This window comes from Odontesthes bonariensis, chromosome 21 (assembly GCF_027942865.1).
Source record: "Odontesthes bonariensis isolate fOdoBon6 chromosome 21, fOdoBon6.hap1, whole genome shotgun sequence".
Classification (NCBI taxonomy): domain Eukaryota; kingdom Metazoa; phylum Chordata; class Actinopteri; order Atheriniformes; family Atherinopsidae; genus Odontesthes; species Odontesthes bonariensis.
The window spans coordinates 2,701,439-2,711,216 of record NC_134526.1 but is presented as its reverse complement, the minus strand read 5'-3'; positions in this window follow the sequence as shown (position 1 = coordinate 2,711,216).

Sequence of the window (9,778 nt, the reverse complement as noted above, 5' to 3'; positions counted from 1 at the left end):
ATCTGCCCTTAAGTTATCAGCCCTTAAGTTATCTGCCCTTAAGTTATCTGCCCTTAAGTTATCAGCCCTTAAGTTATCAGCCCTTAAGTTATCTGCCCTTAAGTTATCTGCCCTTAAGTTATCAGCCCTTAAGTTATCAGTCCTTAAGTTATCTGCCCTTAAGTTATCTGCCCTTAAGTTATCAGTCCTTAAGTTATCAGCCCTTAAGTTATCAGTCCTTAAGTTATCTGCCCTTAAGTTATCTGCCCTTAAGTTATCTGTCCTTAAGTTATCTGCCCTTAAGTTATCAGCCCTTAAGTTATCTGCCCTTAAGTTATCTGCCCTTAAGTTATCAGCCCTTAAGTTATCTGCCCTTAAGTTATCAGTCCTTAAGTTATCTGCCCTTAAGTTATCTGCCCTTAAGTTATCTGTCCTTAAGTTATCTGCCCTTAAGTTATCTGCCCTTAAGTTATCAGCCCTTAAGTTATCTGCCCTTAAGTTATCTGTCCTTAAGTTATCAGTCCTTAAGTTATCAGCCCTTAAGTTATCAGTCCTTAAGTTATCTGCCCTTAAGTTATCAGCCCTTAAGTTATCTGTCCTTAAGTTATCTGTCCTTAAGTTATCTGTCCTTAAGTTATCTGTCCTTAAGTTATCTGTCCTTAAGTTATCTGTCCTTAAGTTATCTGTCCTTAAGTTATCTGTCCTTAAGTTATCTGTCCTTAAGTTATCAGCCCTTAAGTTATCTGCCCTTAAGTTATCTGTCCTTAAGTTATCTGTCCTTAAGTTATCTGTCCTTAAGTTATCTGTCCTTAAGTTATCTGTCCTTAAGTTATCTGTCCTTAAGTTATCTGTCCTTAAGTTATCTGTCCTTAAGTTATCTGCCCTTAAGTTATCAGTCCTTAAGTTATCTGTCCTTAAGTTATCTGTCCTTAAGTTATCTGTCCTTAAGTTATCTGTCCTTAAGTTATCTGTCCTTAAGTTATCAGTCCTTAAGTTATCAGTCCTTAAGTTATCTGTCCTTAAGTTATCAGTCCTTAAGTTATCAGTCCTTAAGTTATCTGTCCTTAAGTTATCTGTCCTTAAGTTATCTGCCCTTAAGTTATCTGCCCTTAAGTTATCTGCCCTTAAGTTATCTGCCCTTAAGTTATCTGCCCTTAAGTTATCTGCCCTTAAGTTATCTGCCCTTAAGTTATCTGTCCTTAAGTTATCAGCCCTTAAGTTATCTGCCCTTAAGTTATCAGTCCTTAAGTTATCTGTCCTTAAGTTATCTGTCCTTAAGTTATCTGTCCTTAAGTTATCAGCCCTTAAGTTATCAGCCCTTAAGTTATCTGCCCTTAAGTTATCTGCCCTTAAGTTATCAGCCCTTAAGTTATCAGTCCTTAAGTTATCTGCCCTTAAGTTATCAGTCCTTAAGTTATCAGTCCTTAAGTTATCAGCCCTTAAGTTATCAGTCCTTAAGTTATCTGCCCTTAAGTTATCTGCCCTTAAGTTATCAGCCCTTAAGTTATCTGCCCTTAAGTTATCAGTCCTTAAGTTATCAGCCCTTAAGTTATCAGTCCTTAAGTTATCTGCCCTTAAGTTATCTGCCCTTAAGTTATCAGTCCTTAAGTTATCAGCCCTTAAGTTATCAGTCCTTAAGTTATCTGCCCTTAAGTTATCTGCCCTTAAGTTATCAGTCCTTAAGTTATCAGCCCTTAAGTTATCTGCCCTTAAGTTATCTGCCCTTAAGTTATCAGCCCTTAAGTTATCAGCCCTTAAGTTATCTGCCCTTAAGTTATCAGTCCTTAAGTTATCTGCCCTTAAGTTATCTGCCCTTAAGTTATCTGTCCTTAAGTTATCTGCCCTTAAGTTATCTGCCCTTAAGTTATCAGCCCTTAAGTTATCTGCCCTTAAGTTATCTGTCCTTAAGTTATCAGTCCTTAAGTTATCAGCCCTTAAGTTATCAGTCCTTAAGTTATCTGCCCTTAAGTTATCAGCCCTTAAGTTATCTGTCCTTAAGTTATCTGTCCTTAAGTTATCTGTCCTTAAGTTATCTGTCCTTAAGTTATCTGTCCTTAAGTTATCTGTCCTTAAGTTATCTGTCCTTAAGTTATCTGTCCTTAAGTTATCTGTCCTTAAGTTATCAGCCCTTAAGTTATCTGCCCTTAAGTTATCTGTCCTTAAGTTATCTGTCCTTAAGTTATCTGTCCTTAAGTTATCTGTCCTTAAGTTATCTGTCCTTAAGTTATCTGTCCTTAAGTTATCTGTCCTTAAGTTATCTGCCCTTAAGTTATCAGTCCTTAAGTTATCTGTCCTTAAGTTATCTGTCCTTAAGTTATCTGTCCTTAAGTTATCTGTCCTTAAGTTATCTGTCCTTAAGTTATCAGTCCTTAAGTTATCAGTCCTTAAGTTATCTGTCCTTAAGTTATCAGTCCTTAAGTTATCAGTCCTTAAGTTATCTGTCCTTAAGTTATCTGTCCTTAAGTTATCTGCCCTTAAGTTATCTGCCCTTAAGTTATCTGCCCTTAAGTTATCTGCCCTTAAGTTATCTGCCCTTAAGTTATCTGCCCTTAAGTTATCTGTCCTTAAGTTATCAGCCCTTAAGTTATCAGCCCTTAAGTTATCAGTCCTTAAGTTATCAGCCCTTAAGTTATCAGTCCTTAAGTTATCTGCCCTTAAGTTATCAGCCCTTAAGTTATCTGTCCTTAAGTTATCTGCCCTTAAGTTATCTGCCCTTAAGTTATCAGTCCTTAAGTTATCTGCCCTTAAGTTATCTGTCCTTAAGTTATCTGCCCTTAAGTTATCAGTCCTTAAGTTATCAGCCCTTAAGTTATCTGTCCTTAAGTTATCTGTCCTTAAGTTATCAGCCCTTAAGTTATCTGTCCTTAAGTTATCTGTCCTTAAGTTATCAGTCCTTAAGTTATCAGCCCTTAAGTTATCTGTCCTTAAGTTATCTGTCCTTAAGTTATCTGCCCTTAAGTTATCTGCCCTTAAGTTATCAGTCCTTAAGTTATCAGTCCTTAAGTTATCTGTCCTTAAGTTATCTGCCCTTAAGTTATCTGCCCTTAAGTTATCTGTCCTTAAGTTATCTGCCCTTAAGTTATCTGTCCTTAAGTTATCAGCCCTTAAGTTATCAGCCCTTAAGTTATCTGCTTTTAAGTTATCAGCCCTTAAGTTATCTGCCCTTAAGTTATCTGCCCTTAAGTTATCTGCCCTTAAGTTATCAGCCCTTAAGTTATCAGCCCTTAAGTTATCTGTCCTTAAGTTATCAGTCCTTAAGTTATCTGTCCTTAAGTTATCAGCCCTTAAGTTATCTGCTTTTAAGTTATCAGCCCTTAAGTTATCTGCCCTTAAGTTATCTGTCCTTAAGTTATCAGCCCTTAAGTTATCTGCCCTTAAGTTATCTGCCCTTAAGTTATCTGCCCTTAAGTTATCTGTCCTTAAGTTATCTGTCCTTAAGTTATCTGCCCTTAAGTTATCAGCCCTTAAGTTATCAGTCCTTAAGTTATCTGCCCTTAAGTTATCTGTCCTTAAGTTATCAGCCCTTAAGTTATCTGCCCTTAAGTTATCTGTCCTTAAGTTATCAGCCCTTAAGTTATCTGCCCTTAAGTTATCTGCCCTTAAGTTATCTGCCCTTAAGTTATCTGTCCTTAAGTTATCTGTCCTTAAGTTATCTGCCCTTAAGTTATCTGCCCTTAAGTTATCAGTCCTTAAGTTATCAGTCCTTAAGTTATCAGCCCTTAAGTTATCTGCCCTTAAGTTATCTGTCCTTAAGTTATCAGCCCTTAAGTTATCTGCCCTTAAGTTATCTGCCCTTAAGTTATCAGTCCTTAAGTTATCTGTCCTTAAGTTATCTGCCCTTAAGTTATCTGCCCTTAAGTTATCAGTCCTTAAGTTATCAGCCCTTAAGTTATCTGCCCTTAAGTTATCAGCCCTTAAGTTATCTGCCCTTAAGTTATCTGTCCTTAAGTTATCTGTCCTTAAGTTATCAGCCCTTAAGTTATCTGCCCTTAAGTTATCTGCCCTTAAGTTATCTGCCCTTAAGTTATCTGCCCTTAAGTTATCTGCCCTTAAGTTATCTGTCCTTAAGTTATCTGCCCTTAAGTTATCTGCCCTTAAGTTATCAGCCCTTAAGTTATCTGCCCTTAAGTTATCTGTCCTTAAGTTATCTGCCCTTAAGTTATCTGCCCTTAAGTTATCAGTCCTTAAGTTATCAGCCCTTAAATTATCTGTCCTTAAGTTATCTGCCCTTAAGTTATCTGTCCTTAAGTTATCTGCCCTTAAGTTATCTGCCCTTAAGTTATCTGCCCTTAAGTTATCTGCCCTTAAGTTATCTGTCCTTAAGTTATCTGCCCTTAAGTTATCTGTCCTTAAGTTATCTGCCCTTAAGTTATCTGTCCTTAAGTTATCAGCCCTTAAGTTATCTGCCCTTAAGTTATCTGCCCTTAAGTTATCTGCCCTTAAGTTATCTGTCCTTAAGTTATCTGCCCTTAAGTTATCTGTCCTTAAGTTATCTGCCCTTAAGTTATCTGCCCTTAAGTTATCTGTCCTTAAGTTATCTGCCCTTAAGTTATCTGCCCTTAAGTTATCTGCCCTTAAGTTATCTGTCCTTAAGTTATCTGCCCTTAAGTTATCTGTCCTTAAGTTATCTGCCCTTAAGTTATCTGTCCTTAAGTTATCTGCCCTTAAGTTATCTGCCCTTAAGTTATCTGTCCTTAAGTTATCTGCCCTTAAGTTATCTGTCCTTAAGTTATCTGCCCTTAAGTTATCTGTCCTTAAGTTATCAGCCCTTAAGTTATCTGCCCTTAAGTTATCTGTCCTTAAGTTATCTGCCCTTAAGTTATCTGCCCTTAAGTTATCAGCCCTTAAGTTATCTGCCCTTAAGTTATCTGTCCTTAAGTTATCTGCCCTTAAGTTATCTGCCCTTAAGTTATCAGTCCTTAAGTTATCAGCCCTTAAGTTATCTGCCCTTAAGTTATCTGTCCTTAAGTTATCTGCCCTTAAGTTATCAGCCCTTAAGTTATCTGCCCTTAAGTTATCTGTCCTTAAGTTATCTGCCCTTAAGTTATCTGCCCTTAAGTTATCAGCCCTTAAGTTATCTGCCCTTAAGTTATCAGCCCTTAAGTTATCTGCCCTTAAGTTATCTGTCCTTAAGTTATCTGCCCTTAAGTTATCAGTCCTTAAGTTATCTGTCCTTAAGTTATCTGCCCTTAAGTTATCTGCCCTTAAGTTATCAGCCCTTAAGTTATCTGCCCTTAAGTTATCAGCCCTTAAGTTATCTGCCCTTAAGTTATCTGTCCTTAAGTTATCTGCCCTTAAGTTATCTGCCCTTAAGTTATCAGTCCTTAAGTTATCAGCCCTTAAGTTATCTGTCCTTAAGTTATCAGCCCTTAAGTTATCTGCCCTTAAGTTATCTGTCCTTAAGTTATCTGTCCTTAAGTTATCTGTCCTTAAGTTATCAGCCCTTAAGTTATCTGTCCTTAAGTTATCAGCCCTTAAGTTATCTGTCCTTAAGTTATCTGCCCTTAAGTTATCTGTCCTTAAGTTATCAGCCCTTAAGTTATCTGCCCTTAAGTTATCTGCCCTTAAGTTATCTGCCCTTAAGTTATCAGCCCTTAAGTTATCTGCCCTTAAGTTATCTGCCCTTAAGTTATCTGTCCTTAAGTTATCTGTCCTTAAGTTATCAGCCCTTAAGTTATCTGCCCTTAAGTTATCAGCCCTTAAGTTATCAGCCCTTAAGTTATCAGCCCTTAAGTTATCTGCCCTTAAGTTATCAGCCCTTAAGTTATCTGCCCTTAAGTTATCAGCCCTTAAGTTATCTGCCCTTAAGTTATCAGCCCTTAAGTTATCTGCCCTTAAGTTATCAGCCCTTAAGTTATCTGCCCTTAAGTTATCAGTCCTTAAGTTATCTGCCCTTAAGTTATCAGCCCTTAAGTTATCTGCCCTTAAGTTATCAGCCCTTAAGTTATCTGCCCTTAAGTTATCAGCCCTTAAGTTATCTGCCCTTAAGTTATCAGCCCTTAAGTTATCAGTCCTTAAGTTATCAGCCCTTAAGTTATCAGCCCTTAAGTTATCTGTCCTTAAGTTATCTGCCCTTAAGTTATCTGTCCTTAAGTTATCTGCCCTTAAGTTATCTGTCCTTAAGTTATCAGCCCTTAAGTTATCTGCCCTTAAGTTATCAGCCCTTAAGTTATCTGCCCTTAAGTTATCAGCCCTTAAGTTATCAGTCCTTAAGTTATCAGCCCTTAAGTTATCAGCCCTTAAGTTATCTGTCCTTAAGTTATCTGCCCTTAAGTTATCTGTCCTTAAGTTATCTGCCCTTAAGTTATCTGCCCTTAAGTTATCTGCTACATCAACTTAGTGTCTTTGCTCCAGTGAACTCGTCCTGTTGTCTGTCTGGATAAAGTTTTTCAGCATTCCGCTCCGCTCCATGTTTTTCTGTGTATGACTTCTTGTTATTACCCCTAGATGTCCTCAGTTGTCTTGGTTTTCTCCTCCGGTCTCATTCACACCTGTTTCCAGGGGCCCGTTGCACAAAACTAAGATAAGGGATTAAGCCGGGATATGTTGGCTATCCTGGATCAACTTATCCGTGATCCAGTTGCACAAAAGTGGGATAGAGGGAAGTGGGATATGTTCAGACCTAAGTTACCATGGAGATTTATTCTGTGAAGCTGGCCTGCTCCAGACCAGGCTAAGTTCCAGGATCTATTTAATCTCATTCCTTATCTCAGTCAGCGGTCGCCACAATTGGAAACGAATATTTATTCCACTGCCTAGAACATATTGTTAAAACATTTAACTATACCCACTATCATTATTGAAACATTTGTGATCATTAATCACAGTCATTTTAGATAACTGATGATTTTAGATGAACCACTAGATAATTTAGTTTCCCACAGACTACACATAAAGTACATCACCATATAAATATAAATACACATTAGAGAGTACCATGATGTTCCTTTATTGAACAAGGATGAATCAAAGCAGGTAAACCATCAGCTCCTTTCAAACCTGAAGTCACACAGTGCTCTACAAGACAAAAAGCACAGAATCAAAGCATGCAGTTTGAGACAAACTGTTTGTAAAAATGGGCTATACAAATAAAATTGCCGTGCCTATACAGCACAAAAACCTCACAAAAATTCCTCTGCCATTGCAGGCCCAACTTAAATCAACATACATATTAATTAAAATAATTTAACACATATTGGTCTCTGACCAGCCGACCACAGTCGTCATCCGGGAAGATGGCAGGAATGTCCCAGTCTATGAGAGCTGGCACTCTGGGGGCCCTCTCCTTTCTCAGGCAGGCCACATTGTGGAGGACAGCACAGGCCACAATGATATCACATGCCCTGTCTGGGCTGACTCTCAGGTGGGTCAGACACTGAAAGCGTGCCTTCAGTAGGCCAAATGTCATTTCTATCCGGGCCCTTGTTCTGGCATGGGCATGGTTGTATGCCAGTTGCAAATGGAGTGAGCAGAAAAGGCTGGCAGGCATACCCTCTGTCACCCAGCAATACACCCAGGAATTCACCTGTGAATACAAAATGTTACCATCACAACCTCATAAGTAGTGACAGTCTTAACACAGCCATGATGTTAAAAGTGGTTATCAATAGAGGTTCTGTGGCTCACCTTGTGATAGGCGCCGATAGATCTCTGAGTTCCGAAACACTCGGGAGTCGTGGACCGAGCCGGGCCACTTTGCCACAACATTACTGATCACATAGTCAGCATTGCAGACCATCTGAAATGATGAGATGTTAAACCAATTAATGCACATCACAGGCAATGTACAGTGTTCATTAATTAACTTCATCAAAAGTCATGTTCACCTGTACATTGATGCTGTGGAAGTTTTTCCTGTTCACAAAATCCCCCTCATGGCCACCTGAGGGGGATTTTATTTTGATGTGTGTGCAGTCCACTGCACCAATGACATTGGGGAAACCTGTAATACGATGCAATGAGTATCTTACTCTGAATGTTAACATTGTAATTGTAACTGTATTGGCATTTGCTGGCGTTGCTTGCTTGCGCTTGACTCAGAGCGCGGATCTCGAAAACACATGAGAAGCTATACAGAATCACACGCGGCGGACAGCACAGCTTTATGCCAATTACGCACACAGGCTCCACACCTCCACACGCATCGCGTCTGCAATCATAACTCATCAGGGGAAATCACATTTTGCCAATATTTTAGAGACCCCCCAACATTTCCCAAATCATGTTTTCGGGGGGGTCTCGTGTCAGTTTCAGGGGGTCTCGGATCCCCCGAGTCCCCCGTAGTTCGAACACTGCCTAATTGTGATCATTTCAGCGGAGTGGTGAGTGTGATTTGTGCACTACTTACGCATTCAGGCGGTCAGCAATGGTTTGCCACGCTTGCTCCCTTTGTTTTTTAACTGTGGCAGTATTTCGTTTTTGTTTTATTTTCTCCGTCACCTCTTCATATGCTTCCATTAATAGTTCTTGCTCCGCTGGGGAGAAATACGCCGCCCTTGTTGCCATGGTGAATCAGTGAATCTATGATCGATCGTGGGGTCTATTTAAGCAAGCCGTGTGCAGCACTTATCCAGGATCGGTTTCACCTGGCTTAATGAATCCGTGTCTGCTCATCCTGGCTTGGCCTTTGTGCAACCAACTAAGCCTGGGCGCCCATGTTTTGGATTCCTTGAACCTGGCTAAGTAACTCATCCTGGATGTCTAAATCCTACTTTTGTGCAACGGGCCCCTGGTCATCACTCACCTGTTGAGACTCAAACCCTCCCAGTATTTACAGCCTTCTGGTCACCTCAGTCAGTTGCCGGATTATTGACGTTGTATCGTCCATCTTTACGTGTATCTGTAAGTCATCAGTTCATCCCTTCTTTGTTCTGTACCTTCTTGATAAAGCAGCATCTCCTGCCTCCTTGCCCTGGTTGTCCTGCCTTTGGGTCCTAACCTCTAAGAATCCTGACAATAAACTGTAAAATCACCTGAATCTGACACAGCTGGTTTCACTAAACCAGGGTGAACACATTAGAAGCTGATATTTCTGGGTGTAAATGCTGTGTTTGATCATTCTTCCTGTGATGGCTGAGGTGTTAATGCTCTGAGGTTTTGGTGTTTTCCCTTTGATGATAGATTTATTATTTTGTGTTCAGTGTGTGTATCTTTGTTTATTGTTATGCATATCTTGGCTGAAGGTAACTCCAGGAAAAGAGATTTTTAAAAAGTTAAATGAAAACTAACTGAAAAAACATTGTAACCGGTTTAAATTACACACAGACACCATTTTGCATTCTTAAGCAGTGATTTACAGTAATACAGGCATACTTATTGCCCCCCGGCTGTGTGCCTGTACATTGGGGTTTACCCCGGTGGACAAGAGGGTAGCTTCCCTCCGCCTTCGGGTGGGGGGACGTTTGACGTTTAGGCTGACTGTTGTTTGTGCTTATGCACCAAACAGCAGTTCAGAGTACCCACACTTTTTGCTGCTGCTCCCTCCGCTGGTGGGGGAGGAAGCTGGCCAGACCTGGCAGGCCCAAACGTATTGTGAAGGTCTGCAGGGAACATCTGACGGAGTCCCCTGTCAGAAGGAGCTTTAACTCCCACCACCGGCAGAGCTTCAACCATGTCCCGGGGGAGGTGGGGGACATTGAGTCAGAATGGGCCATGTTCCATGCCTCCATTGTTGAGGCGGCTGACCGGAGCTGTGGCCGTAAGGTAGTCGGTGCCTGTCGTGGCGCCAACCCCCGAACCCGCTGGTGGACACCAGTGGTGAGGGAAGCCGTCAAGCTGAAGAAGGAGTCCTATTGGGCCT